Source organism: Notamacropus eugenii, chromosome 6, assembly GCF_028372415.1.
Source record: "Notamacropus eugenii isolate mMacEug1 chromosome 6, mMacEug1.pri_v2, whole genome shotgun sequence".
In the NCBI taxonomy this organism is placed as follows: domain Eukaryota; kingdom Metazoa; phylum Chordata; class Mammalia; order Diprotodontia; family Macropodidae; genus Notamacropus; species Notamacropus eugenii.
The window spans coordinates 136,950,019-136,977,611 of record NC_092877.1 but is presented as its reverse complement, the minus strand read 5'-3'; the positions used below and the strand labels follow the sequence as shown (position 1 = coordinate 136,977,611).

The 27,593-nt window shown below is 42.0% G+C and overlaps 1 long non-coding RNA gene across 1 annotated transcript in view; it reads right to left on the bottom strand.

The window, feature by feature from the left end:
• Positions 1 to 689: 689 nt before the first annotated feature.
• The window catches only part of LOC140511865 (uncharacterized), a 67,441-nt gene continuing 40,537 nt past the window's right edge, over positions 690 to 27,593 (bottom strand). The window contains exons 2-4 of the long non-coding RNA XR_011969691.1: positions 12,761 to 12,906; positions 7,348 to 7,483; positions 690 to 1,650 (exon numbers count right to left, since the gene is read on the bottom strand). This is a non-coding gene — a long non-coding RNA (uncharacterized lncRNA). The remainder of the gene's footprint in view (positions 1,651 to 7,347; positions 7,484 to 12,760; positions 12,907 to 27,593) is intronic.

Below are 27,593 nucleotides of genomic sequence, written 5' to 3'. Positions count from 1 at the left end.
AATGGGGCAAATCATCTCTCATAAAAAAGGCAAGAAAAAGATTTTTCAATGAAGGGGAAAAGTGGGAAGTGAGAGGGAAAAAGAGAAGCTTACTCCATCACATTTGGCTCAAGGAAGGAACAACATGCACACTCAATTTGGTATGAAAATCTATCTTACACTACAGGAAAGTAGGGGAGAAGGGGATAAATGGGGATGATAGAAGGGAGGGCAAATGAGGGGGGCAATTAGAAGTAAACATTTTTCAGGAGGGGTAAGGTCAATGGAGAGAATAGAGTAAGTGGGGGGGCAGGATAGGATGGAGGGAAATATAGTTAGTCTTTCACAACATGACTATTATGGAAGTCTTTAGCAAAACGACATATATACAGCCTATATTGAATTGCTTGCCTTTTCAGTGGGGATGGGTGGAAAGGGAGGAAGGGAGAGAAGATGGAACTCAAAGTTTTAGGAATGAATGTCAATAATTACTTTTGCATGCAACTGGGAAATAAGAAATACAGGTAATGGGGTATAGAAATCTATCTTGCCCTACAAGAAAAGAGAGAAGATGGGGATAAGGGAAGGGAGGGATGTGATAGAAGGGAGGGTAGATTGGGAGAAGGAGTAAACAGAATGCATGGTATTTTGGGGTGGGGTTTCTTGTAGAAATGGAATGCTGAAAGCTAAAAATAAATAAATAAATTGGAAAAAAAGGGAAATGAACCTATTTATACCAAAAGAAACTATTTGTATTTCTTATTTCTTTCAAGTTACTGGTAAGAGTCATCCTCTCAACTTAAACTAGGCTTTTGTCTATTGTTACTGAGATAGGAATTTCCCAGATGTTTGATAGTTCACTTTAACTAACATTGCCCTTCTCTTGTGCATAATTGTTTGTTTATTAGGGTTCAGGCCAGCAGGGGCTCTTTTAGGCACTACTTTAAAAGGCCTCTAGGTAGGAAAAGTAAAGGCAACTAGGAGGTCAAAAACAAACCATAATGGCCTTGGGTGTGGAGGTCTTGAGTTCGAATCCAATCTCAGACACTTACTAGCTGTGCGATCCTGGCTGGGCAAGTAATTTAACCCAACTACCTTAGTCTCCTTATCCTTAAAATGAGGATACTTCCCAGGGTGCTATGAAAATAAAATTAAATAAAATAAAAAAGGCAAGGCTATAATAGGTTAAGGGTCCCACAGCTGGTGAGTGAGGCTAGATTTGAAAATAAAATTAAAAATTAAATATGAAAATTAAATTAAATTTAAATTATTTATAAATCTTAAAGCACTGTAAAATGCGAGCCATTATTGACATTTAACAGATTTGAAGTTATATACTCTTGATAACAGTTTCTGAATGAGAGTGTGGAAAAATTATTAAACAGACTCTTGCTGAAAGAATCTGAACAGTGAAAGTATTTGCACTCTAGCACTTATAACAGATAATTGATGGAAGAATGCGGCTACCCCTCCCCCAACCCAACTTCTAGCAGATAATTGGTAGAGAAAAGCAAGCAGTCTCATTAATAGAGTTCAAAATCTGAATTTTTATATAAAAATATTCAATCCACTTCCACACAGGGTTGACATAGCCCCGTGACATCCAGCATCAAAATTCATACCAATGTTCAGGATTCTCTGATGGTCCTAGCACCAGGCTTCATTCTGGGGCTGATTTTCAAATGAAGGAAACAAGACACAGGAGTAGATTCATGTTAATAGTCAAAGTGAATAAAAGATAGTGTCAAAAATGATTTTATAAGCACCGCAAATATTTATAATGTGCTCCACATCAAGTGTAGGGCATTTCAACAGGTAAGCAGTAACCCAGTGATTATTATAAGGGTTGCAAATATCATTTGCTCATTTCTGTCACTTCTCTCCGGTCCAGACTTCCTTAAAATCGTGGTTACAAAGATCTACAACTGACGGAGACCCTATCACCCTCATTTTCACATATGGGGAAAGAGAGTCCTAAAAAAATCAAGTGATTTGTACAGGATTGTAGGGCTAAAAGAGACCTTGGAAGTCACCAAGGCCAGTCCCCTTCACTTTAAGGACAAAGCGATAACATGCTCAGGGTCATAGAGCTGGTGTCTGAGCTAGGATTTGAACCCAGAGGTCTCTGACTGCACAGCTAGAGTTCTTTCCCTTTTGTTTTTCCAGTGTTTTATTGACACATTTTTGTTTTTACATTACAGATGTTTTCAGAAATACTCCCACTCTGTAAGAGGTCTTCTGTAACAAAGTAAATTTTTAAGCAATATAGTGTCCTCATTTGAAAGTGCATGCAGGATTCCACACCTGTCTATTTTTAAAACGTTTTTTTAATGCCCAGAAATTTATTTTTCTCTCCTTCCCACCCCCAACAAGAAAAACAAATTCCTTGTAACAAATAGGTACAGTGGAGCAAAACAAATCCCCTCGTTGTTGTTGTTGAGTTGTTTTAGTAGTGTCTGACTTACCATGACCCCATTTGGGGTTTCCTTGGCAGAGATACTGGAGTGGTTTGCCATTTCCATCTCCAGCTCATTTTATAAATGAGGAAACTGAGGCAAACAGGATTAAGTGACTTTCCCAAAGCGACATAGCTAGTAAGCATTTGAGGCCAGATTTGTACTCATGAAGGTGACTCTTCTTGATTCCAGGTCCAGGGCTCTATTCACTGAACCATTTAGCTACCATAACTTAACCATCCTTTCCTCAATTGATGGACACCCCTATGCTTTTTATTTTTTTGCCACCATACAAAGAGCCACTATAAGTATTTTTATACTTATACAGACTTTTCCTGTTTCTATGACCTCTTTTGGGTACAGTCTTAGTAATTGTATAGGTCAAAAGGTACGCTCTGTAATTTTTTTCTGTATAGTTCCAAATTGCTTTCCAGAATGGTGGTACCCATTTGAAGGTCAACAAGCCAGTGTTTTTTCACTTAAGCACACTACAGATTTAAAGCTCAGAGAGACCTTAGAGTTCAATTAGTTCCCATCCATATAGGTTCCATTTTACAGATGAGAAAACTGAGGTTCACAGATATAACCAGGCTCAAGCTCTCACACAGAATAAGTAGTAGTAGACTTGAAATTTTAATACAGGGTCCCTGAACCAAATCCAGTGGTCTTTTCTCTATGCTGTATTTTCTCTTCTCTCCTGAGTCAGTCCCCTTTATGGTCTCTAGCCCTTCCTTAAAGATTATGTTCCAACTCTGTTGAGGTCCCTGTGTTACAGCTTAGGGGTGTAGACTTCCTGTGAACATAAATGCTCTGAATGCTGTGACTCATGGCTTGCCATTTTTGATGTGGAACTGATGTTATTGCTGGGTGTTTATGAGAGTGATTGAGTCCAGCGGGCTAGACAATAGGAATCAGTCTATCGCCTGCTTCCTTTGTGACCCTAATTCATCTCTTCCTACTTGGGTTTCTCCATCTGCTGGTGGAATGACATGTGATACTTTGCCCATAGGGTGTCCACAATGGCTTTATCTGTCTTTACAAAGCACCATGAAATGTTAGGTGTTGGTACTCACGAACATGATAATATGAAATAAAGCTCTAATTGGACACTTAGGAAAATACTTAAAAACAGAATCCAATCATCTCATGCCTAAAAACTATTTGAATTCCAGTGCTTATGCATGAGTTAATGCAATTCCACTGGACTCTATGAAAAGATCTGTGAAGGAAACAAGCATTTATTAAGTACCTACTATGTGCTGGGCCCTTTACAAACATGCCATTTGATCTTCACAACAACCCTGGGAGGTAAGTGCTATTTACAGTTGAGTAAACTGAGACAAATAGAGTGACTTGCCCAGGGTCATACAGACAGTAGGTATCTGAGGATGGTGTCCTGACTCTGAAGCCAGATGTTCCTGACTCTAGGTTCAGAGCTCTATCCACTGTACCACCTAGCTGCTTCTAAAATAAAAACAAAACGATAATGCAAAAGTATGGGTATAAATATTATTAATTCAATATGTTTGATATCTGGGGTTTCATCAGTGAAGTTATTCATCCATAACTGCAGATCGTAATGCCTCAGTAGGCAGCTTCATGAGTTACCATCTCCAAAAATATTTACCAGCTGGTGGTCAACCTTTTGATAGTAAGATGGATATTATTACTAATTATTGGCATTATTGTTAATAATAATAACAACAACAATCTAGTGTACAACTCCCTCATATTTGTAGATTTCTGAACATTTTCAGAGTACTTTCAGATCTAACCACAACCTCAGGAGCTTAGTAGGAAAGATATCATTAGGTTCATTTAACAGATGAAGAATGTGCAGTCCATCAAGTTTCTGCAACCTTCTACAGGTCCTAAAGCTAGTTTGTTAATAATAGGATGTAGGAGCAGAAGTCTAGTCTCTTATCTTGCAGTCCAACATCTACAGGCCTAATTATAATTTTTCATAACCCTGAATGTCATGGGATTGACTGACTATCTCATTTGGTCTTCGTCTTTTTGATATTTGCAGATCTAGCAAACAGTTGTGGGCTGCTGTTCTCTATAGATCCCTTGGAGGGATAGGTCTTCAGTGTTACACACTCATCATGGCTGTTCTCAAGTCAAGTTTGCCATGAAGTGAGAGCTGAAAAACACGACTGTTTGCTTGTTAAGCTTCCTCTTCATTGAAAGCCTGAAGAAAAACCTGCTGAAAATCACATTACTGAGTCATTGGGATATCCAAACGGCTCTAAGCAGGGGAGTCAGTAGAGCTGCAAAGGTAATATTCAGACTGAAATAGCTACATCGTGATCCTATTATGAACCTGTGTTTGCTTTGTGTGTGGTTTTTTTTTTTTAAGTGTGCATCTAGGTCTAAGTATCAGAAGGGGAAGGAAGGATTGAACGTCAAAAGAGCCCTTTAAAACATCTTTTTTTTTTTTTTTGCCCCTGCAGGGAATTAAATTGCAAAGGCTGTAAGAGAATGAGAAGAGAATACAGAAAGGAGGGAGGATGCTGCAGACTCATCTATATTGTTTACAACAGTATTTCCAAAAATAATTTGGCTGAGTACACTGTGGGACTTGAAATATATCAATGGAGCCATAAATGCTACCTTGGGGGAGCATTAAGGTATGGAATGCCCCAGAGATAAGGAAAGGTCAGGGAAATTGTGGCTCAAAATAAAGGTGATTAAACCTATTTCTTACTGATGAACATGAACACAACGCAATGGAAAGAGCAGTGGCTGTGAACTGAAAAGACCTGGCTTTGGATCCCAGTTCTGTCATTCACTTCCCTTGTGATTTTGGGTAATTCCATTCCATTCAACAACCACAATAATAGTAGCTTTTAAATGTCTCATTAGGGATGGTGGAGGACTCTACTTGTGTTATCTCATTTGGTCTTCACAACAGTCCTTTAGGTAGGTACTAATTTTGCTGCTTGGACCTTTTCAGTCATGTACAACTCTGTGACATTACTTGGGGTTTTCTTGCAGGGATACTAGAGTGCTTTGCCATTTCCTTCTCCAGATCATTTTACAGATGAGGAAACTGAGGCAAACAGGGTTAAGTGACTTGCCCAGGGTCACACAACTAGAGTCTGAGGCTGTATTTGAGCTCAGGAAGACTCATCTTCCTCACTCTGGTCCAGGCATTCTATCTGCTCTATCCACTTCAATGCCCCAGGAGCTATGATTGTTCCTATTTTGTTGTTATTGGTCCTTCGTTTTAGAAGAGGACCAATGGCATCTCAGAGTGATGTCTTGACTTGAGAATAAATTGGATTCAATGAAGCAGAATTGTACAAAGTCATCTGCCTCACTAATCCCCATTTTATGGATGAGGAAACTGAGGCAGATAGAGGTTAAATGACTGGCCCAGAACCACACAGTTAACAAGTGTCTGAGGCAGAATTTGAATTCTGGTCTTCTTGAGACCATGTCCCTTACAGCACCTAGCTACGATCATTTATTAGGTCCTTCTTGCTTATAAAATAGTATGTCAAGCACTGAGGATCCAGAGACAAAAAGGAAACTGTCCCTGTTTTTTATATTTATTTCTATTTTAATGGGAATGGGAAAGAAAAAGATATAATTTACACCAGTACACAATAAATAATGGAGGTAAATTCATAAAAATTTGCCCCTCAACCAAGTAAGTCGTTAAAATCTTTCTGAGGGGCAGCTAGGTGATGCAGGGAATGGAGAACCAGCCCTGGAGTCAGAAAGACCTGAGTTCAAATCTGGCCTCAGATACTTATACTTACTAGCTATGTGACCTTGGGCAAGTCACTCACCCCCAATTACCTTGCCTTTTCCCTTCCAAAAAGAAAAGAAGATCTTTCCGGATTTCAGGTTCTTGGCTGTCCGATTCAAATGAGGACTAGGGAAGCTCTAAGGCCCCTTCTAGCTTCTGTGATCCTAAGAATTGTTGGTTATATATTGCATTCAATTTTTAACATTTTAGAAAGGAAAATATTATCAGGCTTGAAATCTGGCCCAGTTAACATTGCCTGAAACCCTAGAGTTCTGGAAGACTAAATAAGAATAAAACCCAGGCTTTCTGACTTCCCCAGGCTGGCCCCACTCCCCTTGCTCACTACAAGTTTTCATAGTCTGCCTTGCCTACAGTAGGCACCCAAATAGCAGAAGAGCTCAACAGACAACCTCCCTTTTCTGCCTTATTGCTCATTTTACTGCCTGCCATGCTCTCGATATTCCAAGGGAACTGTCCTCCTTACCGTTCTCCTGCCTCAGTGCCTCTCCCCAGGCTGCTGCCCACATCTAGGATCCTCTCCCTCCCCCATGCCACAGCTCAGACCCCAGCTCTCCCTTGTGCCCCGAGGACTTTTCCTGGTTATCCCCCTTTGTTGGTGCCCTCCTTCCATCCTCAAAATCATTGCTTTAGGTTTCCCACTAAACTGTGTGATTGTTCGACACCCAGTCACCCAACAGTAAGTACTTTGGGGGAAGAGAGGTTCCTTTTGGGTTTTTACCTTTTTAGTGCCTGGCAGGTAGTAAATAGTTAAAATAGTCATGCTTTTTGTGTGAATGAATGAATGAATGAACTGAGTTCAGGGATATAATGATTTGCAAATTTAATAAGGGTCTTAATTTCTCACTGAACTAGGCCAATGTGTGTGGACGACTTCTGAGGAGCTTTCCCTCTGTCCTCTGAGGTTCAAGCTACCTAATTGTACTTTGTGGAGATTTTAAACACAGCTAGATAAAGAGCTGTCAAAGGGAAAAGCCAACTGAGGCCCAATCGGGGTATCCCTGTCAAAATTTACAGAGAGGACAAGGCCCTTTCTTAGATAGTCCTTTTGGATTCAGCATTGACATTTGCTTTGTATGGCCTTCCCTTTGAGGGTCATCTTTCTCAGGGGTAAAATGGGAATAATGAGACACGTACCTTGCTCACAGGTAAGTCAGTAAGTCCATCAACAAGCAGTTATTAAGTGCCTACTATGTGCTTGGTACTATGGTGAGCTCCAGAAATACAAAGAAAGGCAAAAAAACCAGTCTCTGCTGTCAAGGAGTTCAGAGTCCTGTACAGGAGACAATATGAAAACAATTATGTACAAAGATGAGGGATACTTACATATATGTATGTATACATATATGTATATGCAAATACACAAGGATGTATACATAATATAATATGGGGAGTGTATATATATATGTATACATATGTGTTGTGTAATGGGGTCAAGAAGGAATTGAAACAACTGAACAACAAAAAAAATGTGAGATGATGGAGACCTAGACTAGGGTAGGAGCAGTATCAGAGGAGAGAAGTTGAGGAGGTGTATTTAAGAGCAGTAGAATTGACACTTGGTAATGATGGATATGAAGGGGTAAAAAAGAGTGAGAAATTGAGTATATCATTTAGGTTGACAGCCTGTGTGACTGGGAGGGTGGTGACATCAATAGGAAAATTAGAAGAAGAGGACTTATTAAGAAAGATAATGAGCTCCATTTGGGACATATTGAGTCAAAGATGGCCACAGTACATACAGTTCAAGATATTTAAAAGGCAGTTGAAGATGCAAGACAAGAGATCAGAAGAGAGGTTAGGACTGGATAAGTAGATCTGAGAACCATTAACATAGAGATAACTGAATCCATGGGAGCAGATGAGATCACCAAGTCAAAAAGTAGAGAGGGAGAAGGAGCCAGGAGAGAGCTTTGGGGGACACCTATGGTTAGTGGGCGTGACCTGGATGAAGATCCATGGAAGAAGCCTAAGAAGGTGAGGTCGGACAGGTAGGGTAGGAGGAGAACCAGGAGGGAATAGACTCTGGAAAACAGAGAAGAAAGTTAGCAGGGTGATGAGGGGAAATGGTAGAGTGACTGAGAGAAGGCCATGAGAGCTGGTCATTAAAAGATCCCTGGTAACTTTGAAGAAGGCGGTTTCAGTTAGGTGATGGAGTCAGAAGCTAGCTAGACTGCCAAGATAAGGAGATAATGAGAGGTGAAGAAGCAGAGGCACTGATTGTGCAAGTAGATAACTTTCTCAAGGACAAGAGGTATGGGACAATAGCTAGTCAGTGGGGATGCTTGGTTTTTGTGTGGTGCAATCACATTATTAAACCTTAAAATGTCATGTAAATGCCAACTTTTATTACTATTAACAATGATGTGACCCACCTGGACAAAGATATGAGCTCTAAGCTAGGGGATGGTGGATAAAGTTGGAGACTTAATTGATTTGATTTGATTTTTTTCAAGGCAATAGGGGTTAAATGAGTTACTCCAGGTCACACAGCCGTTGTCAAGTATCTGAGACCAGATTTGAACTCAGGGCTGGTGCTCTCTATCCTCTGTATCACCTCGCTGCCTAATCCCCTAAAATGATTTTAAACAATGAACTAAATTGAATGTGGAGAGACTTGGAGTAATGGCTGGTGGACTAGGTGGAGGCTATGTATTCTTTGTCTTTGGGTATTTGGTACAGAATTGAAAGAGCTAAGCCATCTATGCCTTGTAGAAATATTTTCCCTTCAAACTTGCTGTTATGAAAGAGGACAGAGATCAATTAAATGCCTACAGGAGAAAAGATCTAGGATCCAAATAGAGGGGAACCAATCACCAGTCCAGATTGCTGAAAGAGTTGAGTTTTAATCAATTCAAGAAAGAAACTCACAGAAGAAACCTGAGTTTCTGAGTCACTTCCCCTGTCTAGACGCTGACCCTTTTGGTTTTGCTACCTCAGGGTAGAGGCCTTATTAACACTGTGTCAAGATAAACATAATTCCTAGGGTTTTTACTTGCTTGATGAAATAGGTATTGAATTAATTCTTAGAAGGATTCACAGGCTACTAGGAGGTGTTAATGCTGTATATATGGATATATTTTTAATTCCTTTTTTAATATTATGGCTGTAGAACTATACAAGTAGGCCTTTGGAAATTGACTTCCACTCAAACCAAACAGGGATACAAGATCAGGGGAACTTTAATAGGATGGAAGCCCAAGCCATGATCTGTTTGGGTAAATCCTCACCAAATTCCTAGACTAAGGAGGTGAATGTTGTAAAGCCTAAGAAGAAAGAGGCTGACAGCTCTGTCTGAGAGTCTTCAAGGGCTGGGCAGTTATACCAGAAGACCCTTAGGTGTTAAAAGAGAAAGACTGGATTGATAGCTTGATGGCTCAGTGAGATTGACAGCTTGAAAAGGTTTTCCCTCACAGTGTTCTCTGCCCATGACAATAAAAATGTTGTTGTTCAGCCTTCATTTTTGAAAAGGGTCAATGACATAAGGCAGTGATGTCTTGACTTGCTTACGAATTGGATTTAAGTGAGTCAGAGGTGTACAAAGTTGCCAGCCTCCCTCTCTCTTCCAGAGTCATTGGAGTCCAGTGACATGATTGAAGTCAAGACAAGTGGCGAAGACCCAGGCTGCATTAGATGACCTTGGCCTCTTCAATGTTTGACCAAGCTCTAAGCTCTCCACAATATCTGCTTCAGCTGCTTTCATGGCCATTGGAATAAACTGTTCTCATGCATCCATTCTGCTGGGAGAAGTCTTCACATGTTTGGAATATCTATCCCCCAACTCACTGACAGGTTTAAGAGGCCTGTCAGTTACTCTCAACCTGGTTTAACCTGTCTGCCTGGACAGTTTTACTGGAGTGTGACTGCTTCACAGGCTACAGCTTCTTGGAACCACAGGTGAGAGTTGGGTAAAGGTGGACACCAAAGGTGGATGAGAAGCCCTGGAAAGGGTTTGGTAGCCCTCACACTGGAGATGCTAGTCCTCCTGAACTAGCATTAATCCCAACACAAGAATATTTAACTTGGAGTCAAGAGAACTGGATTTGAATTCTGACTCTGTGACTTCAGATAAATCCCTTCCCTCAGTTTCTACATCTATAAAATATAGGGGATCACTCTGGTCCTACCCTATTTGACAAGTTATTGGGAGGAAATTGCTTTGTTAAAGTTAAATCATTTTAGAAATGTGAATAACCCTCTCTCCTACTGTTAATTGGTAGAGTTCATAGAAAAGAGTGCCCAACTTGCTGTCACCCAGCCCTACCACTTACTACTTGTGTGACCTCAAGCAGTCACTTAACTACTCTGGGACTCAGTTTTTTTATCTGTAAAATGGGAGGGGGTTTTAAATTGGGTGACCTCTAAGGCCCCTTCCAACTTAATATCTGTGCTCCTATCAGCTGGAATGACTGTAAATTCCTCAGTAGAAAGAACAGTGCCTTCTTACCAGCAGGATTCCAGCTGTCTTCGACAGCATGCCAACCCTGGGCTGGCAGTTTGAAGCCCAAGATTAAAATCTCTGCTGTCCTCTTTACTCTTTGGGTGACTCTGGGCAAGTCAATTTCTCTGGGTCTCAGTTTCCTCACTTGAAACAAAGGAATTGTACCAGATAATCTCTAAAGTTTCTTCTATCTGTCAGTCTCAAAGTCCCTGTACGGTTGTGGTCACTCAGCTTCTTCCTAGGATCTGTTAAGATGTGAATGTGACAGTGAAGGATATAATGGCTGTAGCTGGGTAAAAAATGGCTATCTCCTATGTTCCACACCACAGTGGAGTTGGTTGTCCTAGACAGACACCATCCTCTAAATGGGAAGCAGGAAGGGATTTGGGGAGCAGGCTGCCCTTCCCGAAATGATCAACTTTCTTACCTTCTGCTTCTGATTGGCACCAAACCTGTTCTCCTTGGGATCCCTGAGGCCTGGCCTAGAAACAATGCTCAGGGCCCTTCCCCCACCTCTTCCTTCTCCTGAGCAGTGGAACAGATCTGGCCCTGGGCCAGCCTCTGGAGGGATGACTTGGGGATAGAAAAAGGAGGAGGGGGGTGGGGCCGGGAGACTTGTATTACTCATTCAAAGCCTAATGCAGGATCAGATAGGGGCTTCTGGCCAAGCCAGAAAGAGCTCCCAGACCCAACAATGAGCAAGGGGCTTTTGCTGAGGAAGCAGCCTTACCCCCTGGTTGGTCTGTTAAGGATTGTTTGGTTTGGTTTTGAGGAGAAAATAGGGCCTACTGTTCCCTCCCCTCTAACTAACACGTCCTCCCTCCAAGTGTGCCTACTCTGACTTATGTGCACAGATCCTCACAGTGAAAAGGCCTCTTTCAGCCCCAGAAAGCTCTACCTTGTGACTGTCCAACCACAGGGAAAAGGCCTCTTTGGAGCAAGAGCAGGACCATGGGGCTACAGGGCCCAGCAGGTTAGGTGGCAGCTGCAGAAAGTGCCCCTTGAGATGGCTGCCCCTTTCCCTTCTCAATGAAAAGTGCCCAGAAGAGAAAAAGAGGATTCTGGCCCAGCCTGTCCAGCAGGCAGCAAAGCCCTGGCCTTGCTTACAGAGCCAAGGGAGAGCCAGGACCGCTGCTTGGGCTTGTCAGGGCGTGGACACTTCCTCCTGGGGACAGACGGTTGCCAAGACCAAGCAGTTGACTCCCTCGGACTCCGGGTCTGAAGGATGCCTGTTTGCATAGCGCTCGATGGAGAGAACCACTCTGAGCAGCTGGCTGGAATTATGCATTTGGTCTTCAGAGGAAGTTGCTGGCTGTCTATAGTGTGTGCAGGGCAGGCTGCAGATTGGCTGCACCGAGGGAAGGGACCATGGACGGAGGAGGGAAGAGGACAAGGGATCCAGCTGGTCTGGATCAGGAGCTGCCTTGGCATATGTGCCTTCTCTGTGCGGGGGAGAAGTAGGTGGAGGGGAGCAGGGAGGGAGACGACCCCATATTCCAGCACCAAGAACCCCTACCCTGTATTACTGTAAGTGAAAAACAGAGTGAGTGCTTCTCTGAAGAATCCTATGTGCAAATAAAAGAGGTGGGTGGGAAATAGCTACACCTGCTTCAAGCCACTTTGGGGGACAAAAGCAGGACGAGTTGGCATGTTGAACAACTTTGCAGCCTATTTAATCTAAATTGACTGACTCTTTACACTGGTCCCCGGGAAAAACCAGAAACGAAGCCAAGCCCACAATGAAATAGACAAATATCTCTCAGCTATAAAATGCAGTTAAGCACTTCGGCACATCCTGTACTGGAGCACACACCTGGAGAGAGAAAATATCCAGGCTTCCAGTAGAGGAATGGGGTTTGAGTAAGGAAAAGGATTTCCCGCTGGAGACAAACTTCATTCCGTCAATATCACTATGGGACTGAGGGAAGGCTTCATAGCTCATTTCATGTGTTCCCTCAGCCCCTACCCCCAACCGCAGGCCACTCTTAATAAATGTGCCCAGTTACACCCACCCAGAGCAGACCTGCTCCACTCAGCTCAGGAGCTGCTGGCCAGGAGTTGGAGCAAATGCCTCCGTCCATGCCTCCCCCTCTACCACTACCACCTTACCACAAAAAGAGAGTCTCTAAGTTCCTGCCAGGTCAGTGAGCTCCAAACCAGCCTTCATCAGCCTTTTAGTGATCTCTCTGTACTTGAGAAAGTCTTGATTTCTTCTTTTCCAAAGTGGCACAGATCCATCTGGAACTGGGCAGCCGCTAAGGAGGAAAGAGACAGATACACAATGCCACATTATTAGAATGACATACACACACACACAACTCACACACATATATATCCACATTATATATATGCGTGTGCATGTGTACATACACACGCACACACGCACACACACACACACTATACATAGCCACATTGTATTTCTCCACTTTTTATATGTCTGTATCCACATTATACATAAATCTAGCCTCAGACACTAGCTATGTGATCCTGGGCAAGTAGCTTAACCCTACACGTCTCAGTTTCCTCATCCATAAATTGAACTGGAGAAAGAAATGGCAAATCACTCTGGTATCTTTGCCAAAAAAAACCCCCAATGGGATTGTGAAGAGTCAGACATGATTGAAATGCCTGAAGAACAACATATAAATGAGTGTGTTTAGTACCCGTATAGCCATACATTTGTTTTTGTCATTGTTATTTGAATTGTGTCTAACTCCTCCTGACCCCATTTCTTGGCAAACATACCAGGGTTTGGCTGTTTCTTTTTTTCAGCTAGAGCCAATTTGAGCTGGCTCCCAAAAGCTAATGGTTAAATTTTCAGTCTGAGCATTTACACCTTGGAAGTCAGCAAACTCTACAAACCACAGTTTAATCTATTCTTTTGTTGATTGTTTAGACTTAAGAAAGTAATGGAGAAACTGTTAATAATGCAAATCAATCTTAAAATTGCACCCTGCCTGAATTCCTCTAGAGAGCCAGTTGTTAAACATTTGTTAGTAAGTTGTTAAACATTTAGCAGCACACCGTTGTAGATGGAATGTAATGTGTGAAAGAAGACCTTAGAGGGAAGAAGGAAACTGGGAAAGACCTCCTACAAAAAATTGTATGAGAGCTGAGTCTTGAAGGAAGCCAGGAAAAATAAGAATCTGAGGTGAGGAGGGACTTTCTTCCAAGTGTCAGGGATAGCCAGTATAAAAGCCCAGAGCTGGGAATCAATCCTGGGTACAGGTAGAGTTACTAAAGAAAATGTTTAATTTCCAAGAGTTGACCAGAGCAGAAACTAGGAAGAGGCATTTGGGGATAGTGCAGAGAATACTGAATTTGGCTTCAGATAATCTACACTTGAATTTCAGCTCTCCTATTAATATCTTTGTGACATTGGAAAGGTCATTTAACCTTCATGGTCCTTTAATTTCCTTATCCGTCAAACTGGGGAATTGAACTAAATGGTCTTTAAGGCTATTTTCCCACTCTAAATTCTAGGGACCCTATTGGTTTTTGTGGGGAATGAAAAAGGGGGTCTAGAGCTATAATTTTAAGAACACAGGGAACTCCCAGTATGGAAATTCCCTTCTGGGAAGATGAAGCCACCGGTCAGTAACTTAAAGACTTTCAGAGTTAAATGACTTGCCCTTGATTATGTGGACAAGCTAGCATGTATCAGAGGTTCCAACTCTAATTCTGATCATTAGGCTATCTATGCTAATTCACCTGCCGTTTTGCAGATAGGAGCCCAAGGCCCTGAAAGTATAAATAACCTAACCAAATTCACACAGTGGCAAAGCTGGGGTTTAAACCCTGCTCCTCTTTCATTAAATACAGTATGATTTCCATTAACCATACTGCATCCTCCCAGGTCCAGTTTGTTTCAGCTCTTTGAAATGATTTTTCCCCTAGCAAGGGAGCTCCCAAGGCTTATGCTTGGCACAGATACTAATTGTCACGAAGGCAGTCAATCTAGCTTCTGGTTGCTTAATCTCTCAGCCCCTGGCCCTTTCAGCCACATATCCTGGGTAGTCCCCCGAAGTCCCTAGAATGCAGCCACTCTGGGAGAAAGCACTGGGTCAAGAAAACTTCCGGGGTCATCTCCATAAAGATTTGCACAATAAATAGCTAGTAACGGTGCCTTTGGAGCTACTGTAGTGGGTGGAACTAACAATTCCAGCAGAGGGCTTTGAAGTTGGGTCCAGATGCTCCAAGCTAAGGAGCACTGTTGCAGCTGGAAGGATCTTCAAAGCTGCGGGGAGAGGGATTAAGAGCATTACCTGTAAGCAATTGTTCGGGGTCCTGGGGAGTTGCGGGGGAGCAGAGTGGGGGAAGGCCACACATACAAGACAAACTGTGAGTCCCGTGAAAGGAACTGCTCCGCTGGGCTCTGAACCAATCCAAGAGGAAATGCAAAACCACATACGCCTGCCCTAAACTGTATAGTGACAAGTAACCGATTTCTGAGCCACTCAGAAACTCAGGAGAATTGGAAAGAAGTAAAAGTTTGGGTGTTCTTTCCACCCAAAAGGAGACCTTGCTGGCCTGCGTTTGTCAATTTCAGTTGTCTGGAATTGGACATTTCAGGTTACTTAAAATGCTCAAGTGAAAGGACTCATCCCCACCCCCAAGTTCTCCCTCTTACTGACCAAGTAAATGCATATTCATAGAGTCATTCAAAGAATCTGAGACTGTCAGCTGGAAGGATTTTGAAATTATAGTCTCATAGATGTAAATCTGAAAGGTCGTCATGTAGTCCAGCCCCTTCATTTGTCAGGTAAGAAAACTAAGGCTCAAAGAGTTTAAGAAAGTAAGCACTTCTAAAGGCCCTGCTATGTGCTAGGCACTTTCCTAAGTGCTTTACAAATATTATGGGGCAGAGAGGTGTCCAAGTGGACAGAGCTCTGGGCCTGGAGTCAGGAAGACCTGAGTTCTAATTTGACCTCTGATACTTCCTAGCTGGGCAAGGCACTTCATTCTGCTTGTCTCAGTTTCCTCATCTATCAAATGAGCCAGAGAAGGAAATAGCAAATCACTGAAGTATCTCTGCCAAACGGGTTCATGAAGAATCAGACATGACTGAAAATCTACTGAATAGCAATCATAAATATTATCTTTGCTGCCTTCAAGGAACTCCCAGTCTAATGGAGAAGTGTAATGACTTGTCCAGGGCCACAAAGTCTATATTTTAATAATCTGGCATTTAATAAGAATCAGCATTTATGCAAATATTACATCATTGGATCTTCACAACAGCGCTATCATTACACCCATTTTACAGGCGAGAAGACAGGGGTTAAGGGACTTGCTCAGGATCACACAGCTAATAAGTGCTTGAAGTTGGATTTAAACTCAACTCTTTATGCCTCTAGGTCCCCCCTCTCTATCTGCTTCACCACCTATTCTCCCAGGCCAAGGAAACATAGTAGTCAGTACCAGAGGTAAGATTTGAATCCAGACCCAGAGCTAGGAGGATACCACATGACCTTGGACAATTCTCATTTTACAAGTTAAAAAACTGAGGCCCAGAGATCTGGGCCTAACCAGATAGTAGATCTAGAATTTGGACCCAGGTTTTGTGACTGCATGTCTGTGCCATGCTATATTATGAACCAAGAAGAGGATTAATATCCAAATTTTGTTTTGAATCAAATATTATTTAATTTAAGATGAAGGTGGGCAAGCTACAGTTCTCATTCAATTGTCATCAATAACTAGGAAGTACATCCATCTGTGAAGACAGATTACCAAATCAATGGTGATTAACTAAATCCTAGGGAGCCCTATCACCATTCACACACAGCTGATAAAAGAACGTCAGAAGACTTGAACTTGGGACTTCCTAGCTCCAAGCCCAGCGTTCAACCCACTACATTATGATGCCTCAGTCTATCAACTAATTCCTCCTCAAATGCTTTTTGCTGTACTGAAAGGGGACTGGAGGCAGAGTGGTGAGGCCTTATTGCCAGAGGGCATTCTTCACTGATAAGCAAACAGGATATTGCCAAAATGCCCTTTTTAAATTAGCCCTAGTATTTGTATCATCACCAACACAACACAATGCCTTAAATCTTAGCTCTGCTACTTCCTTGCTAATGTGTGTCTTCTGGCAGATCACTTCCCTTGTCCGTGCCTCAGTTTCTTCAAAAGATGTAAATCAAAAGATGTGGACTAGATGGTCTCCAAGGTGGCTTCCTTCTCTAAATTCCGGGAACCCTCAACCCTGTGCTGAAAACTGGGACCTGACTTTCTCCTTCCTCCTCATACCTTGAAAATGCTGTTTCATACTGACATTGTTTGAGGAAATAAAAAATGGGCTCAGGCCCCATTTGGAGGTGGGGCTGGCATGGGGAAAGGGCAGGGGCAGGTTGAGCAACTTTGTGGACCTGGTCATTTTGCAGGGTAAGAGCTGCCGGATCTTAAACAGTGGCACTGGGAATCCAAACCTTTTCTTGGGGGGTTGGGGGGTGGTAGCTGTTGCTCCTGTACAGACAGGTGAGCATGGAGGAGTGATAGGTAGAGAAGAGAGGGATGACCAGTGGTGCTCTCTTTCACCTTGGGTTGCTGACCCCTTTGGAAGTCCTGCAGCACCTACCTAGGGCACCTACCTGACAAGAAAAGAATACTCTAAGCTACTTCTGAGCTACACATTGTCTTGGGAGAACTGGAAACCTCCATGAACATCCGGGTGCAGCTAATCTTTTCTCTGCTCAAACCCAGAGGAAGCTCAGTTTAAGGAGAGAATATAACTAAGGGAGTTTAGGGGATGGTGAAGGAAAATGGTGTGTGTGTGTGTGTGTGTGTGTGTGTGTGTGTGTGTGTGTGTGTGTGTGTGTGTGTGTGTGTGTGTGTGTGTGACAGCTGCATTAAGGAAGCCTTCAGGAACAAAGCTCCTATATAGTAAACATGGCTGGATGTACAAAAAAATAACTGAGCAACTCCTATGGGAGAGTATTGGTGTGACATATGTGCACAGCTACACCTAACCCAGATTCCTCTGGGGACAGCGAAAGGTGAAAGGAAGGGAGCCTCAGTCAAAGACTGTGTTGGTTGATCCCAGCATTGTCTTTGCTTTCTGAGCCCTTTACCCCAAGCTGTATGAATTGACTCTCCACTTCTTGTGTCTACTGTCCTTTGGCTGTCTACAGTCCCCACCTTCATTCTCCACCCCTTCCCCACATACCTCTGACTCAACCTTCTTGGGGATTCAGGGCCTTAGAATCCTCTTACTCTTGAATTGCCCCCCTCTTCCCACAAAAGAAAACCAAACAGGAAAGGATCTAACCCTCAGCTATGTAGTTTAGTTGTGATGACTCATCCCTATTGTCTCTAGGATAAAATACAAATTTTTCTTGGACCTTTAAAGCCTATCACAATCTGGCTCCAGCCAACTAATCATTTGGGTCTTATTATACATTACTACCCTTTATTCTCTCCATGTCTCAGCCAGATTGGCCTATTTGCCATGTAGGATACATGATCTCTGATCCCTGAGTCTTGGCAGAAGCTCTTTCCCAAGCTTGGAATGCTCTCCATCCCTGACTAGCCTACTGGAATCCTCCAGCTCACTCGGAGCCTGGCTTCCTTTACGACTGGCTAAGCTAAAAGACCATTTCCAAATAAGACCTATCGTGATTCCTCCAACGAGTTGCAAAGCCTCTCCTAAGTTAGTTCACATTTATTTATCTACATAAATATTGCATTCCTCCTACTAGAATGTAAACTCCAAAAACACACAAACTTTCCCCCTTTTTCTTTATATCCCTAGCAACCAGCACAGGTCCTGAAGCATAGTAGAATAGAATCCTAGAATCAGGAAGTCCTGGGTTCAAATCCAGCTTTGGACACTTACTTAGCTATGTAACCCTGGGCAAGTCACTTAACTGTTTTCTGCCTCAGTTACCTCATCTGTAAAGTGAGGATGATAATTGTGCTGACTTCCCAGGGTGGTTGTGATGATAAAATGAGATGTTTATAAAGAGCTTTCCAAACCTTAAAAGTGCTATACAAATGCTAGCTATTATTATTATATAACCGGATGATATTTGTGTGACTGCACACTAACATGAGCAATTTCGCCTGTGTTGTGTTACTTCAATCAGGCCTTAACAATCTCTAACTGAAGGAAGGAAAGGCTTATGTTTCTCCTAAAGGACACCATCTCCCAATTTTCCACTGGAAGGATGTAGCAGAAGGACCAACCTAGCTCAGGCTAATGAAGACATGTACAGGGAGCTAAGACTAGGAGAGAACAGCAATGCAAATCTCATTATGCAGTAGGACCCAGATCACTTAAGGCCAGGAGCCTCTTGGAATCTCTAGTTTCCCTCAAGTCCTTCAGCAAAAGTACCACCATCTTCATGAAACCTCTCTCCTGCTAGTGACCAGACCTTCCCGCCCTCCCTCAGAGGCTATCTGCTTGGTCTTCTTCGGCAATGAAGGATGAACCCAATCTGCTTGGTACAGGTTTTGCATGTAGTCTCCTGTTTTGGAATGTAAATTCCTTGAGGATAGAGAACTGCTTAGTTTTGGGGGTATGTGTGTCCAGTGGCTGGCACATAACAGGAATGTAATGAATGCTTATTGATTGATTACAACACAAGGAGATGAGGAAGGACAGGACAAAGCAGAACAGAGAATCTTCCATAGCCAAGATACAAATGGGAACGTTGGCCCTGGAGTCAGGAAGACCTGAATTCAAATCTGACCTGAGACACTTACTAGCTGTGTGACCCTGAGCAAGTCACCTAACCCTGATTCCCTCAAAAAACAAAGGTAGAAAGAAGGGTTTATGGGGTCCCTGAATGCCAGGTAATATTTATTGTGATATTTACCAGCCCAGAAATAGGGAGTCAGTGAAGGGTTTTTGAGTGGAGAAGTAAGATGACCTTGAATAATAGTCCCTATTTACACATTGTTGCTGTTCAGTCATTTCTGATTCTTCATGACCCCATTTAGGTTTTTGTTGGGCAAAGATACTGGAATGATTTGCCATTTCCTTCTCCAGCTCTTTTGACAGATGAGGAAATCGAGGCAAACAGGGTGAGACTGTACCACCTAACTGCCCTTTCTCAGGGTTACTAGTACCAGATCAGGATGAGATTCAAACTTGGGTCAATTCTGTACAATATACCTTTATTAAGTACCTTCAACTAGACAAAGACAAATGTCCTTTAGGAACTTGTATTCTGCTAAACATAGTACAGGGAAAATTGAGTCAGGCGAGTCCACTAAACAAGGAAAGTTCCATAGAGAAGTTTACTTCTGAACTGAGTTTCCAAAGAAGACAGCTCTTGAAGAAACATAGATGTGGAAGGGATGCAGAAGATGGGGCATTAAGTTTGGAGAACAAATTCTGGCCTAGTTTGGCTGGAATGTCACATCTTTAAGGAGAATGGCACAAAACAAGGCTGGAGAGGTAAGTGGGGATCAGATTGTGGAGGCTTCAGTGCCAGCCGAAGGAGCTGGCACTTAATCTTGTAAGCAGTGGGGAGACACTAAAGGTTTTAGAGCAGGAGAGTGGCAAAGTCAGACCCATGTCATAGGAAAATAAGTTTGGCAATAGTATAGGGGTTGAATTAAATATGGATGACCCTGCATGCAGGAAGACCAATCAGGAAGCTATTATAACAGTCCAGGGAAAAGGGTATGAGGACCTGGAATAGGATGCTGGCTTTGTAAGCAGAGAGAAGGGGAGGGATGAAAGACAAGTTGCAGAAGTAGAATAGATAAGACCTTGTAAAGTGAGAGTAGTTCAATGACCCTATCCAGGCAAGATTTGAACTTAGTTCTTCCGGAGGCTACTACTTGGATAAGGGGGTTTAGATTATAAAATGAGGTGACTGAGAGGATGGCAGTGTCTTATCAGAAACAGGAGGATTTGAAGAACAGGAAAAGGTTTAAGGAGGAAGAAAACAAGTTTAATTTTGAACATAGTGAGTTTGAGAACAAACAGCAAACATTTATTAGACTTCTACTTTGTGCCAGGGACTGTGGTAGGTGCTAGGGACACACGTACAAGAAGGAACTACTGCTGATGAGAGAGAGAGAGAGAGAAAGAGAGAGAGAGAGAGAGAGAGAGAGAGAGAGAGAGAGAGAGAGAGAGAGAGAGAGAGAGAGAATAAATACAAATAAATCTTAGGTAATTAAACACAAAGTATATAAGAAAGGAGAGTGTTAGCAATTGGGTAGAATTCCTATGGGATATCAGCAGACAGTAGGCAACGTAAGATTAATATTCAGAAGCGAGATTAGGGCTGTATGGATAGATTCGGGAACCATCCCTATGGAGGTGATTATTGAATGACTTAGCATGAGATCCCCAAGAGAAAGAGAGAAGAAAAAGAGCCTGAGACAAAGCTGTAGGAGGCAGGAGACTAAGGATGATTCAGCAAAGGAGATCTAGACCAACCAGTAGGACAGGTAGGAGGAGAAGCAGCAGAAAACATAGTCAGAGAAGCTGACAGAGGAAAGAATGTTCAGGAAAAGGGGCTGGTCAATTGTATCAAAAGCTTCAGAGAAGCCAAGAAGGATAAAGACTAAAAATTGTTGGGCTGTAAAGGGGAAGGGAAAAATTTAGAAATGAAAGTGGTGTCGAAACAAAATAGAACAATTTTGGAATTGCAAGGAGATTTGAGAAAGGAAGGGGCTTTTGACCCAAGAGAGAGCAACTCTAAATTGTTGAGATTAGGGGAGCAGTGCGTCTGAATTTGCTAAGCACAGAACTGAGGGAGCTCCAGCTGACTCTGCTTTCCAGGGTCCTATGATGACATAGCGTTTAGTGTAATTCAACTCAACAAACATTTAGAAAGATCTTGCTATGTGCAGGCAGTATGCTGAGTGATTCAAAGGACAAAATGAAATAGTCCCTCCCCGTGAGGAACTTACATTATACTGTGTTAGTCTGTTGCTCTAGTTTGGACTAGAGGTCTCGTAGTCACTGAGTGACAGACCACACATGCATGGCACCAGCTCATAAGCAATATTCCAAGATGGTGGAGTGCAAACCATATCTAGAAGATTTCTCATATATGGAGCATATGTTTGGTTCTGAAAGTGCTAATAGCATAGAGCTTAACACAAAGTAGATGTTCAATAAATGCTTCTTTCCCTCCCTCCCTCCTTCCTTCCCTCTTTACTCCTTCTCCCCTTCTTGTCTTCTTCCCTCCCTCCCTTCTTCTCCTTCCTTCCTTCCTCCCTTCTTCTCCTTCCTTCCTTCTTTCTTTCCTTCTTTCTTTCCTTCTTTCCTTCCTTCTTTCCTTCTTTCTTTCCTTCTTTCTTTCTTCCTTTCTTTCTTCCTTCCTTTCTTTCTTTCCTTCTTTCTTTCCTTCCTTCTTTCTTTCTTTCATTCTTTCTTTCTTTCCTTCTTTCTTCCTTCCTTCCTTCCTTCCTTTCTTTCTTTCCTTCTTTCTTTCTTTCTTTCCTTCCTTCCTTCCTTCCTTCCTTCTTCCTTCCTTTCTTTCTTCCTTTCTTCCTTCCTTTCTTCCTTTCTTCCTTTCTTCCTTCCTTCCTTCCTTCCTTCCTTCCTTCCTTCCTTCCTTCCTTCCTTCCTTCCTTTCTTTCTTTCTCTTTCTTTCTTTCTTTCTTTCTTTCTTTCTTTCTTTCTTTCTTTCTTTCTTTCTTTCTTTCTTTCTTTCTTTCTTTCTTTCTTTCTTTCTTTCTTTCTTTCTTTCCCTCCTTCCTTCCTTCCTTCCTCTGACTGACATGGTATATAAATCCTGGTTCCTTTCTGGGTTTAGATCCTAATCAGACTGGTAGCAGGTCATCCTTTGAGGTCTCAGTCTTTCTAGCCCCAGGCAGTAACCCAGTACTCTTTCCTTGACACTCAATTGCTATGGTGTAATGGCAATTAACTACCAGGTTTCACACCTAATAACTAGTTGGATTTGAGAGGTGAGTAAGAGGGACGAATTAAACACTAAGATTGAGGGCTGGGATGACTAGAAAGATGCTGGTGCCATTAAGAGAAATACAAGGCAGGAGAAAGTTTAGGGGCAAAGATGGTATGTTTATTTTTGAATGTGTTGGCTTTGAGGTGCTGGCATGATGGCTGGTTATTAATAAACATTTATTGATTGCTTTCTCCTAGAACTAAGGAGAAAAGCTTATGTGTCACAAATGAATTGTTTTGACTAGAGGTTTTTGGTTTTTGGAGTTTATTGGAATTTTATAATTTTATAAATTTTATAAATTTTAAATTTTTCAATGGATTTGTGATTTTATCAGTTTGGTGAACACCCAGCATGGAATCACCCTCCACCTATGCAGATCAATATCAACAACTCCTTTATATTTGATGATTTTAGAGATATCTGTGATGAGATCAGGGAACCAAAATGATGAGATTAGGGAACCATGGTGTTGAGGTTTGGGGTACTTGGAACCCCAAAATACATACATGCCGGGTCCTGTAGAATGAATTTGACTCAAGTCTTCTTTCAGCCAAAGTAAAACAAAATTTATTAAAGGTTCACCATATTGGGTTGACTCTTAAGAAGCCTAACCACTTGTGCCACTTGTATTGACAAGCAGGCCAGACAGAATCTCAAGTAGACAGAATCAGAGCTGGATTGAATCTGAATGCCTTCATGGAAGCGAGATGAAACATATACAGAAAGACCATGGGAAAGATCTAGAGGTGGCCAAGTAGTATTGCTGGGACTGGGATAACTTAGTGATGTAATCAAGGGTGGGTGGGAAACAGCTGAAGGTAATTGGGAGGTATCAGATAATGGAGGGCTTGGGTGAGAAGCAAGTGGGGCAATCCAGAGGTAATGAATAATAGAGGGCCTAGCTAGGTTAAGGGTAACAGATTTGGGGATGAAAAACCAGATTAGCTGGGGAGATTAAGGAGAGTTCTAGCAGGTTCCCAGGGTCTGTACCCCATCATCTGGAATACTTGGAGGTTAAATGAACCCACTCTTACAAAAAGCTTTTATGTGTCAAAGGCAGCATTTGGACCCAGACCTTCATAACCACAAGGCTGAATCTCATCCCCTCTGCCATACTACTTCTGTCTACTTTAGTTAGAATTTAATAGTTTTTCATTGTATGATAGCCCTCCAGAGCACATTCCCCTGCCTTTCATATTCTTTCAACTTCTGGTAAAGAAAATCCTTCTCCCATCCTCTCCACGGCACCCCCTCCTCCACTCCCCCACCTTAGGTAATCAGGGTTAAGTGACTCTGAGGCCACATTTGACTTCAGGTCCTCCTGACTCCAGGGCTGGTGTTCTATCCGCTCTATTCCTTAGCTGCCTTAGTAGGAAACTTCTAACAGCAAAGTGTGTCACTGAGATAAAGTCTTTTTCTTCATAGAGGTATCCCAATCTGCATGACTCAGTTAATATCTGTTAGGTGACACCTCTCATTTACCTTCAAATGCGGATGTAGTTTAATATGTATTTAGGGCTTTAGTCTTAAAAGATGTATTTTTTTAATTAAATACATATTTTGAGTCATGATATGTGACACGTTTAGCTTATATATAAAGTGTTTATATAATTTGTTTATCTGAATGAAGTGAAATATAAAATACACTAATGAAGGATAGTAAATCACTCTTAAATATAAGCCTCTGTTTATTTATAGCTGGACCAGAGGCAGCCTGAGGCTTCCTACCACCACAAGCAATGAATCTTTCAAACATCCCTACCTCACTTGCAGGGGCACATTTGCATAGATTTCCTGTTCAGTGCAGCTTTTCCCATCACACATCTGGGCTGGCAATCTAGGAACTTAAGGGAAACAAGGGGAGACAGGTGAATGGGGTGATTTTTCTCTCCTTGTTCAAGGGGCAACCAACTAATTAATTGGCAAGTATTTATTAAGAATCTACTATTGATTGGCTAGGTATATAGGGGATGCAAAAAACAAAAGGAAGCTGTGCCTTCCCTCGAGGAGCCTTTGTCCTATTAAGAGAGAAGTATATACAAAATCAATCCAAAGTCATCTTTTTGGTGAGGCATGGTGAGCTGACAGAAACAAGGAAATAATTGAATGCAAGAAGTGGTGTCCAAAGTAAGCTCTGAATGAAATTAGGGTTTCTAAGAGGTGGCGCTGAGAAAGAAGAATTCCAGGGTTGGGCCTTTGGACCATGGGTGAGCTGAAGAGGATTAACCCTGGGTAAAAGTCATAGATGATTAAATTCTAAGGAATTCAAAAGCTAAATATATAGGAATTTTCCTATAATAACAAATATATAATAATAAACACGTTGGTGTTTATTCTCCTCTCTGTGCCCTTTCCCTCCCCTCAACAAAATTGATAAGTTAGACCAACATGTACAGAAACCGTAAAGTTTCCAGGCATGGTGGTACATAGGGGAGGCAGGGTGGGCAGGTGGATAACTTGAAGTCAGGAGTTCTGAAGTCTAGTAGGGCTAAAGTCAGCTGGATATCTTTACAAGGTCCAGCATCAATATAGTGAGCCCCTGGGTGCTGGGGTGGGGGTGGGTCACCAGGATGCCCAAGGACCAACTCAGGTTGGAAAGATGGATCAGGTCAAGTTTTCTGTACTGATCAGTGATGAGATTAGGACATGAGTGGTCTCTGCACTTTTTGTCTGGGTAAGATAGGGAGACCCAGTCTTAAAATAATTATAACTAATTAATCATTCATTAATAATAATAAAATAATTATAATATGATGACATTATATAACACGAAGGATGGAGATCTGAACAATTCCTCAAATGTCTATGAAGTATGAGATGTGGGTTCTAATTCTAGCTCAGCCATTTACCATTTGCATGACCTTGAGTAAGTCATGTATTGTCTTTGTGACTAGTTTCCCAAAATGAGGGAGTTGGGCTAGATGACCTCTAAGGTATCTTCCATCATAAATCTATGATTCTGGGATCCCTGGGCTCCAACTTATTTTTCTCTGGTGTTCTTCTGGGGACAGCATTGCTTCTCTATGCATAACTATAAAGGAATGGCATGGATTCCACAGGACATACCTGAAAATTGGCTTATTACTTTATAATCACACCTTGAACTTTCCATTCTGGTTCCATGCTACAAGCTCACTGGATCGATAATTCTTAATCAAGACAGCAGACAGTCACCATCGTAGTAAAGGCAAGTCCAAGTCAGTCAGATTTCAGCTGAAACCTCTCTAACCAATCCCAGCTGTTGCATCCAGGTGAAGGTGCCAGTATTTGCAGAGAATGTTTGCCCTTTTCCCAAAGGTAAGAGTTACCTTCTTGTTTAAAACATTCCCTGCCCACTTTGGTTAATTCAGATTAGTTGCTGAGGTGCTAAAGTTCCAAGCCAACTTTGATCTGTCTCCCACTCATCTTCATGGTGTCTCTGACCCTCTTTGATTAAAGGCATTTTTTTTTTTTTTGAGCAGCACCAGGGACTAAATACATCTATTCTGCGCAAGCAATAAATGTCAGCACAGAAAGTACAGTGTGGTGGACATTAGTGGAACATTTATTAAGCAATCTGGCCCTCCTTTTCTCCCTTGCAACTTTGGGAGCCTCTGCTTTTCACAAAGGGAGATTTGCTGAATGACATAGTTAAGCCAAGAATCCATTTTAGTCTACAGGAATCAATTCATTTCATTTTTTATAAGCATTTACTGGGTGCTAGGGGGATACAACATAGACACAAGTGAATCAAGACAAGCTGGAGAGGAGTTGGGGATGTGGGTGTTGTAGGTTCTTGTACTTGAGCCTTACTTGGAAGGAAGTCAGGGATTCTAAGGGGTGGATGAAAAGAGGAAGAGCATTTCACATATGGGAGAACCCCTGTTCCAAAGCAAGGCACTAGGAAATGCAAGGGCTGGGAACTTAGACCGGTCTGACTGGAATGCCGAGTGTGAAAAGGAAAGCCATAGGAAATGATCAGAAATTTAGGAGGGAGCCATATTGTGGAGGGGCATTAAAAGTTGTCAGAAAAAGTCTTTACATGTTTATGAAGAATGTAAGAAATAATTATCATTCTAAATAAAAATAAACTTTTAAGGGAAAAAAACTCTACCCGATCTAGAAACCAACCATTAAGTGATTTTGAAAGCAAAGAGAGATGATCTCTCTTTCATTTGCAAAATGTTTTAGAGTTTGTAAGTCACTTTCAAAAGTGATGAGGCAGCCTGACGCTGTAGAAAATTATTTGTATTTGGAGTCAGAGGACCTGCAGTCTACTCCTCATTTGTCCACATCCTACCTGGGTGACTTTAGTTAATTGACCTCCTCAAGCCTCAATTTCCTCATCTGTAAAAGGTCTGTTTGGACCAGTTGACTTTGAAGGCCCCATAATTTCTGTCATTTGATCCTCACAATGAGATAGGCAGGGAAACTATCATTCTGTTTATTTCATAGTTCAGGAAACTGAGACCCCAGAGAGATTGCATGGCTAAAAAGTTGGCAGAATTTCTCATCTTAGACTTCTGTCTCCACTGCTGATTTGAAAACTAACTTCAAGTTCAAATTGGTTATTACTGGTAATGATTATAATCTGACAAATTAGTACTGATAATGGCTCAGTTCAGAAAGGACTCCTTACTAAAGGATTAGCCAGCCACCAATAAAATAAATACTAAATAAAGTAAATTCTTTTGGGCATAGTAACTCATTAAATGGGTGTAGAAGACTTGGTTTTTGTTTTTGGAGGCAGCTGGGGCTAAGTGACATGCCCAGGGTCATGAAGCTAGTGTCTCAGTCCAGACTTGAACTCAAGTCCTCCTGACTCTGGGGCCAGTGCTTCACCTCCCTGCCCCTGGTGTGGAGGATTTGTGATCTGCAGTGGGGTTGGTTGGCGCTTTGTTATCCTTCATCCTCAAAGAGCATCAAAATGACATCACTGTCTTGGAATCAAGTTACAGACTGTGGCTAATCAGACCAATACACGCTGGGAAAGCTCTACCACAGGTCAGGCACAAATAGTCTGCATGAACATTTGGAGTGGAGATGTCTCTAAATTTGCAGATTTCATGTTATGGCGGAGAAAGGGT